Source organism: Staurois parvus, unplaced genomic scaffold (genome assembly GCF_062004578.1).
Source record: "Staurois parvus isolate SC_StPar_1 unplaced genomic scaffold, SC_StPar_1.0 ptg000005l, whole genome shotgun sequence".
Taxonomy (NCBI): domain Eukaryota; kingdom Metazoa; phylum Chordata; class Amphibia; order Anura; family Ranidae; genus Staurois; species Staurois parvus.
In genome coordinates, this window is record NW_028317801.1 from 8088882 (window position 1) to 8097909 (window position 9028).

Below are 9028 nucleotides of genomic sequence, written 5' to 3' on the forward strand. Positions count from 1 at the left end.
CAAGTCCCAAACTATCTTACCACTGCTCCCCATGTAGACTGAGCATCCAGGGGGCTACACGTGACTATCTTTTCCCTCGTAAATCCAAAACTTACATGTATAGCCTGTTGCCCTCTCACAGGTCTTATACATCTTGACCCCATATCTGGTACGCTTGCTGGGGAGAAATTGTATGAATGCAAGGCGGCCAGAAATACTGAGGGATTCATCAACACAGATGTTTTGCTGGGGAGTATAGACATCTGCAAATTTTTGGTTAAGATGATTTACAAGTGGCCAAATTTTGTGGACCTGGTCAAATTCAGGGTCACCCCAAGTACGACAGAGTGTATTGTCGTTGAAATGCATAAATCGCATTATATTCTCATATCTATGGCTGGCCATGGCAGCAGAGAACACGGGTATATGATGAATTGGGTCTGTGGACCAATACAACCGCAATTCATATTTTTTAGTAATGCCCATGTTAAGGGGTAGGCCCAAAAAAACTTTAAATTCAGAAACAGTAATGGGTTTCCATGCTAATAGTCTGGCAAGGTTTGAATTTGGGTTGGCGGCGATATACTGTTGTGAACATAAATTGCTTTGATCCACAATCAATGCATACAGATCTTCTTTGAAAAAAAGCTCCAAAATTCAAGGGGAGTAGTTTAATTTGCTGTTTCCACCTCAAATCCGGGTTGGGCAGTGAATGGGGGAAGTACAGGTGCTGCAGAATTTGTGGGCTGCCAATCAGGATTTGCAAGCACATCAGGAAGGACACTAGGGGCTCTACAGGACTATGTGCAAATTCTTAATGGCTGCGGGACACTACTTGTGCTAGCCACTGCACCAGCTTGTACTGCACTTATGGGACTCGCCATGTCACCAAATGACACTGCAGTGCTGGTATGTAAGAGACCAGGATGTACTAGCCTGCTGGTGCTTGCCAGTTCACCAAAAGGTAGAGCGGCACTAATACTGGCACTCTGTTGCATATAAGAATCATCATACAATTGTAACATCTCTGCAACCTGGGAATGGGGTCGGGTATGCCTGACCTTAACAGGGACTTCTCTATCATCTGAGCTATCTGTCAGGGTGCCGCTGCTGTCTACAGGTTTGTATTCTGAGGCAGATTCCATCAGTGAGGCTTCCCCTTTGTTCTCGTCTGACATGCTCAGAATCCTGTAGGCCTCTTCACTAGAGTACCTTTCGTTGGACATTTTGGCCACTAAATGTATAGGTACCTAGTGCGACTCATAGGAAAAAGAGCACCTGGCTGCCAGGGACTGCTTGAACCACTACAAAAAAATTTACCTGCAAGTGCTAGCAGAGATCAGGCTTGATTCTGCTAACACTCCGGTTTTGTGTGCAATATATTGTATATGTTAAATATTGATTTTTACATTTCGTTTTTGTAAACAAAAGTGTAAGAAAAAAGTCAAGTGGATAAAGTGTTACTGAACACTCAACAGTAAAATGAGTCTGTATATGCAGTAGAGCATGCTTGATATACTCACTGTGGAACTTAAGGAGTTAATCCTCCACATTGTGTAAAAAGGCTGTTTGATCCTGTCTTCTCTGATCCTCCCCTTCTACTGTCCCCAGTCACTTTGCACATGCTCAGTTTAATGTGTAGGGCTAGATAGTTTTTTTTATCTTTAGGAGGGTGCATGTGATACGCACAGGGCCAATTAACACTTTCCAGAGACAGGGGTCATGCAGCCTCCTAGGACAGTCAGAGGAGAAAGAATACTCCTCATACAAGCTTTAACTAGTGTTCAGCTGGACACTGATGAAAGTCACAAGACTGCTATATGCTGCTGATGAGAAAAGGTATTTAGCAGTTTATATTTACTATAACAATTGCATTTCCATGTTCTGTGTACTGTGGGAGAGCAGATATAGTGAATGCAGGCTTGTGGGTTTAGTAGCACTTTAAAGTCCCACTCAATTTTCTTTAATAGTTATACATTTTGAAATTCACAAAGTGCAACGCATTCTAAACCAAAAAATTAATACAATACATAAAATAAAAGTGATCATCAAAAATAAAAGTCCAGCATATGCAAATTAATCGTGCTCAAGTATTAAAAAACAAAAATCCACAGAATGTGCAAAAAAGTGCTTCCAGAAATCACCCACTAATCTAATAGGGCTGAAGGGAAACACCTCAGAGATCCAGTAAAGGTGAAAGTGAGTTAGGATGCTTACTGGAATGATTTGGCTTTCAAATAAATGAAAAGCCAACAGCACTCTAGGGGTAAACCTCAACCAGATCCCGAGATGAAACAGCACTCTGATCCTCGTCTCCGCTCCAACTTCACTTTTGTATGTTTATTGTCCTATTCATTTTATTAAACATATTACACTATGGAAGGATGTGTTTTATGTTTTAAATGAGATATTGGCGCTGTATCTTACCCTATCTGGAGAGGAGCTATTATCTGAGTGCTGACCTGTTGAGGGAGATTTGTGTGCGGTGGGAGCAGATCAGTGGAGTGGCTGCAAACTTGAAGGATCCGAGAGAGGGATCCCACAAAATGCTTTGACCCGTACGGGTCGAAGCTTTAAGGTGAGAAGCTTATCTAGCCGGTGGTCGGATTGTCTTCTGTCAAGCAGTTACCCGCTATCACACATTATCAGCACGAGTGTCATCGTTAATTGGATAAAGTGTTATTATCCACATTATACTGGACTTTATGAGCCCAGATCAGACATTGGAGGTCGATCCTATTTTTAGTGTTGTGGCACTGTTTTTTTTCACATGATTGTACACTGATTACACATATTTTATGTCTCACTGATTGGGGATTATATACAGTCAGGTCCATAAATATTGGGACATCGACACAATTCTAACATTTTTGGCTCTATACACCACCAAAGTGGATTTGAAATGAAACAAACAAGATGTGCTTTAACTGCAGACTGTAAGCTTTAATTTGAGGGTATTTACATCCAAATCAGGTGAACGGTGTAGGAATTACAACAGTTTGCATATGTGCCTCACACTTTTAAGGGACCAAAAGTAATGGGACAATTGGCTTCTCAGCTGTTCCATGGCCAGGTGTGTGTTATTCCCTCATTATCCCATTTACAATGAGCAGATAAAAGGTCCAGAGTTCATTTCAAGTGTGCTATTTGCATTTGGAATCTGTTGCTGTCAACTCTCAAGATGAGATCCAAAGAGCTGTCACTATCAGTGAAGCAAGCCATCATTAGGCTGATAAAACAAACCCATCAGAGAGATAGAAAAAACATTGGACGTGGCCAAAACAACTGTTTGGAACATTCTTAAAAAGAAGTCTCCATGTACTTGTCCCTTCCTTTTTTCCTGTAATATTTATCTTCATTTTCACTGGGGCATAATCTGATAATGTTATAGCCTCGATAGGTGTTTTAACTAAAGAATCCAATAATCTGTGTTCTATCAGCAAGTAATCTATTCTTGAATATGTCCTGTGCACAGAGGAGTAGAATGTATAATCCTTTTCTTTAGGATGTTGAATTCTCCACGTGTCTATCAATTGACACTGATGTAAGGTGTTTTTGACCTTAGCGAATGAGAAGCAGACCTCTGTGCCTGGGATGAAGTATCCATTTGTGTATCCATATAAAGGTTGATGTCACCTGCTACTATTAATTTACCCATTTTAAAATCCATAAATTCTCCCAGCCATTTTCTAAGAAAATCGGTGGATTCTTATTAGAGCAATATATATTTGAGTTAATTCTATCTCATTTAATGTCTCATTCAAGAGGAAAAAGCAGCCCCCTGGGTCAGCCCTCTGTTCTTTCACATTAAACCTTATATCTTTTGCCATCCCTATGGCCACCCCTTTTGCTTGTTTCGTCGTCGAATCTCCATAATACCATGTCGGGTGATATTTTTAATACAATTTAATTCTTGTGTCCTGTGAAATATGCATCTCCTGTAAAAATACCACACTTTCCAAATACTGGTGTATCTCTTTAAGAAGGTTATATCTTTTTTTTCCGGGTATTTAATCTGCTCACATTATAAGTAAGAATATTTGTCATGTTGTCATTTGAAAGGTGCTAACGGTTTAACTCCTACTTCTATCTCTATATCCATATGGGAAAGGGAACCACCAAAGAAAAGGAAAGGAGAGAAATCTATGGGGACAACCCCCCCTCCATAATTCTTGCCTTTTGCTTTTTTTGCAACCCTAGGTCAACCTCTGGCCTTTGAATCAAATGAGGTGTTGTTGTCTCCAGCACTCTACCCCAAATCAATTCTTCCTAATAAAGGGTGTGACTCTGCCCACATACGCCTGCCCAACCCACCCCCCACCTATCTTGGGGATTGAGTCAAGGAGGGTCAAGGATATCTGACCAGCTCATAAACTTCCCCATGCTGTAATACAGAACACTTCATTATTATTATCCGTTGAATCTGGTTCTTATATACTATTCTTATCTTTACCCCTCCCACCTATCCAAATATCACCAAGACCTTCCTATCCCACTTCTTTTTTCTCTGTGATAAAACTTTCTTCCCATTTAGGTTATACTACCAATGTATCTATTACGCAAATGCAGCGTCCATTACTCTCAGTTCACCTATATAACACAATAGTAAATTCACCCTTACTTTCCTTCCTACCAGGATATTCCTACTCCATTTCCCATTCTCTTTTTGTTTTCTTCCTATCACTGATGCCCTTTGTTTGCTTCATCTTGGTTTCTTCTAGGGACTTGATTCTTTCTGTAAACCTTTTGCCAATAACCCTCTTCCTTGGGTATGTCCTCTTTCAGAATACCTGTACATCCTGGTATATTTGATATTTGTAATTCCAGTTTTTCACAGAATTCCCATAGATCTTCTGGGAACCTAAGTCTTGATGAGCGCCCGTCCTTTCTCCCCAAACAAAACAAACCACAGGGATGATCTGTCATTGGTTGCAGGCAATCAGCAGGGTCCCAGGCAAAATCATTGGCCAGGACCCGCTGACAAACTTGTCCTGCAGCTAATGACAGCAGGGGTTACTAGATGTTACATAGTTACATACTTAGTATGGCTGAATAAAGACAAAAGTCCATCCAGTTCAACCATAGAAAAAAAAAATGTTATAATCCTATACCCACAGTTGATCCAGAGGAAGGAAAAAACCTCCAGCAAAGCACGATCCAGTTTTCCTTCCTGATCCCCTGAGAAGCAATTGGATATTCCCTGGATCAACTTTACCTATAAATATTAGTATCCAGTTATATTCTGTGTATCTAAGAAAGAATCCAGGCCTTTTTTGAAGCAATCCACTGAGCTGGCCAGAACCAACTCTTGAGGGAGTCTATTCCACATTTTCACAGCTCTCACTGTGAAGAAACCTTTCCGTGTTTGGAGATTAAATTTCTTTTCCTCCAGACGTAAAGAGTCCCCCCTTGTCCTCTGTGATGACCTCAGTGTGAATAGCTCTACACCGAGTTCACTATATGAACCACTGATGTATTTATACATGTTGATCATATTCCCCCTTAATCTCCTCTTCTCAAGAGAGAATAAATTCAGTTCTTCTAATCTTTCCTCATAGCTGAACTCCTCCATGCCTATTATCAGTTTGATTGCCCTTCTCTGTACTTTCTCAAGTTCCCCAATGTTCTTTTTATGAATTGGTGCCCAAAACTGAACTGCATATTCCAGATGAGGTGTTACTAATGATTTGTACAAATGATATCTCTCTCTCTGAAGTCTATACCTTTTTTAATACGAGAGGATTTTGCTGGCTTTAGAAACCGCAGCTTGGCATTGCATGCCATTATTAAGCTTGTGATCTACCAGAACTCCCACATCCTTCTCCACCACTAATTCCCCCAGTTGTACCCCCCTAGTATGTATGATGCATGCATAGTATTAATCCCCAAGTGCATAACCTTACATTTATCAACATTAAACCTCATTTGCCACATAGTTGCCCAATTAAACAGTCCATTGAGGTTGGCTTGTAAGTTGGAGACATCCCGTAAGGACGTTATTCCACTACACAGCCTGGTGTCATCTGCAAAGACTGAAATGGGATTTTCAATCTCAGACCCAATATCGTTTATAAATATATTAAAAAGTAAGGGTCCTAACACTGAACCTTGGGGTACACCACTGATGACCCCAGACCATTCAAAGTATGAATCATTAACCACTACTCTTTGAATACGATCTTTTAGCCAGTTTTCTATCCATTTACATATGGATTTTGCCAAGCCCATAGACTTTACCTTACACATTAGCTGTGTGTGGGGAACTGTGTCAAATGCTTTTGCAAAACCCAAGTATACCACGTCCACCGCCACCCCTCTGTCCAAGGTTTTGCTCACCTCCTCATAAAAAGAAATCAGATTTGTTTGACAACTTCTGTCTTTCATGAATCCATGCTGTCTGTTGCTTAAAATATTTTTTTCCCGCAAGAACTCATCTATATGGTCTTTTATTAAACTCTCCAGTATCTTCCCAACTATAGAAGTTAAACTAACAGGTCTATAATTACTTGGTAAAAATGTTGACCCCTTTTTAAATATTGGCACCACATTGGCCTTGCGCCAATCCAGTGGTACTATGCCAGTCATTAAAGAGTTCCTAAAAATTTGAAACAATGGCTTTGAAATTACAAAGCTCAATTCTTTAAGGACCGGTGGGTGTATGCCATCCAGTCCAGGTGCTTTATTCACCTTTATACTGTCTAAATATTTTTGGATCATATCAATTGTGAGCCAATGTGGATCATCTGGAACTGTGTCATTACCATGCCCATTATGGACAATAGCTCCCCCATGCTCCTTTGTATACACAGAGCTGAAGAAGGTATTAAAAAAATGTGCCTTCTCTTTGTCCCCAGTCACCCCCTCTAGATTATTTTGTAGAGCCTACATGCTCGGACCATACCTCTTTACTATTAATATATTTGAAGAATTTTTTGGGGTTGATCCTGCTATCTTTTACAATCTGTTGTTTGTTTTCAATTTTTGAGGCCTTTATTTCCTTTTGCATATTCTTTGTAATGTTTAAACGATGATAGTGTTCCTTAATTTTTATATTGAATAAAAGCTCTTTTCTTATTATTTATAGCCTTTTTAACTTTGGCCATAAGCCACAAAGGTTTTTTTTTAGCCTTTTAAACTTGTTGCCCATGGGAATATATTTTGCAGTGTGTTCACATACAGTCTTTTTGAAGAACTCCCATTTCTGTGTTGTGTTCATCAATGCCAATATTCCCTCCCAGTCTAAATCTTGGAGATCAGCTCTCAGCCTTGGAAAATTAGCTCTCTTGAAATTGAGCATTTTTATTTTTCCTGTATGTGCTTGCTGTTTACAGCTAACAATAAATGAAATTGTGTTATGGTCACTGCTACCCAGATGTTCTTTTATATGGACATTTGCAATAAGATCTGCATGGTTTGAGATTACCAGGTCCGGCAGAGCATCATTCCTAGTAGGGGCCTCTATAAACTGTACCTGTCAGGGCCCTGTCCACGGCAGAAGTTCTGGAAGATCTGGCATTTCTGCCACTACTCTACATGGCCGCAGAAGTACACATCAGCCTCAGTCTGGTGCCAGACGGCCTTTATAAAGAGGCTCATCACTTCCTCAAGCTGCTGTATGATCTCTAGCTCCCCGTGCCCTGTTCCTGGTTCCTGTGATTCTGACCTGTGAATTCCTGTTACCGACTCAGCTTGCTCCTGAACCTGTCTACTCTGCTTTACCCCTGATCTGACCTCGGCTTGGCTTACGTATGCTCTCTCGCTCCTCTGTGTATGACCTCAGCTATCCCATCTGACTACGTCTGCTCAGATTCCCACCTGCTACCTGACCTTGGCTTGAACCGACTACCCAGTAAACATCTAAATCCCGGAAGGGCTTGCATACCACGCACAGGCGCCTCCTGTCTGCAGACCTATCTCCGTGCACCAGCTGTGCTTCTGAGTGGACCACCAACCAGCACTCCTACAGGCTACCTGTGCAAATTTGGGCCTGACTCCCACTGTCCCACTCTCAGGGGAGTCTGGAACTTAGCCGCAAGGGAAGCCCTCTCTCCATTGGCCTCCATCACCAGATACGTGATAGTACCATAAAATTGTCCTGTAGTAGGTTTAGAAATTTTGCCCTTTAACTGTTCCTGCAGTACCATTACTCCAGTCAATTTTCGGCTAGTTAAAATCCCCCATTATTATCAATGTTCCAGCCCTTGCAATCTGTGCAAGGAGCTGAGTTTCCACCTCCTCATTAACAATGAGAGACTTATAACAAACTCCAATGATTACCTTTGTAATACGCACCCCCATGTGCAGTTCCACCCATAATACTTCAGCCTCGTCACACTCTTCATCAACTAGGTCCTCTTTCACACTCGCTCTGAGATCACTTTTCACATAGAGACCGACACCACCACCTTTCCTATTTACTCTGTCTCTTATGGATGTGTGCGGACCAGAAAGACAGCTCTGATGTATAAGCTCGTCACTATGCTTGTGTGAGTCGCCCACCTGCAACATTGGAGGCGTTCGGTCTGTAAGAGGTTCACCAGCTGTTCACGGCAATTTTGAGATTTTTTATATACATCAACATTTTTTGCTAGAAAATTACATTTAAATATTACACTGTATATTGTCTGAAAGCAGAGGCCCTGGAGAATAAAATGGTGGCTGTTGCAAATTTTTTTTTATGTCACAGAATATTTGAGCAGCCATTCACAGACAAATTTTCAGAAAAAAGTACACTAAAATGAATTTTACTGCGCACAAACGCAATCTAATACCCAATTTTTTTGTAAAATATTGAAACTGATTAGTAAATAGATACCAATGTGTCAAGATTTAAAATTACACATGCCCATGATATGGCATCAAATTTCGGTACCTAAAATTGTCCAGAGGTGATACTGCCTACCAGGGGAGGACTGACAACTCATGGGCCCCCCGGGCAATAGGGGACCATGGGGCCCCTGTGTCCTTGCACAAACTCAAAAAAGCCTATGAAAAAGGTACCAGGGGCATCTCTTTCGGCCCCCAACTGACCCCGGGCCCTCGGGCAGTG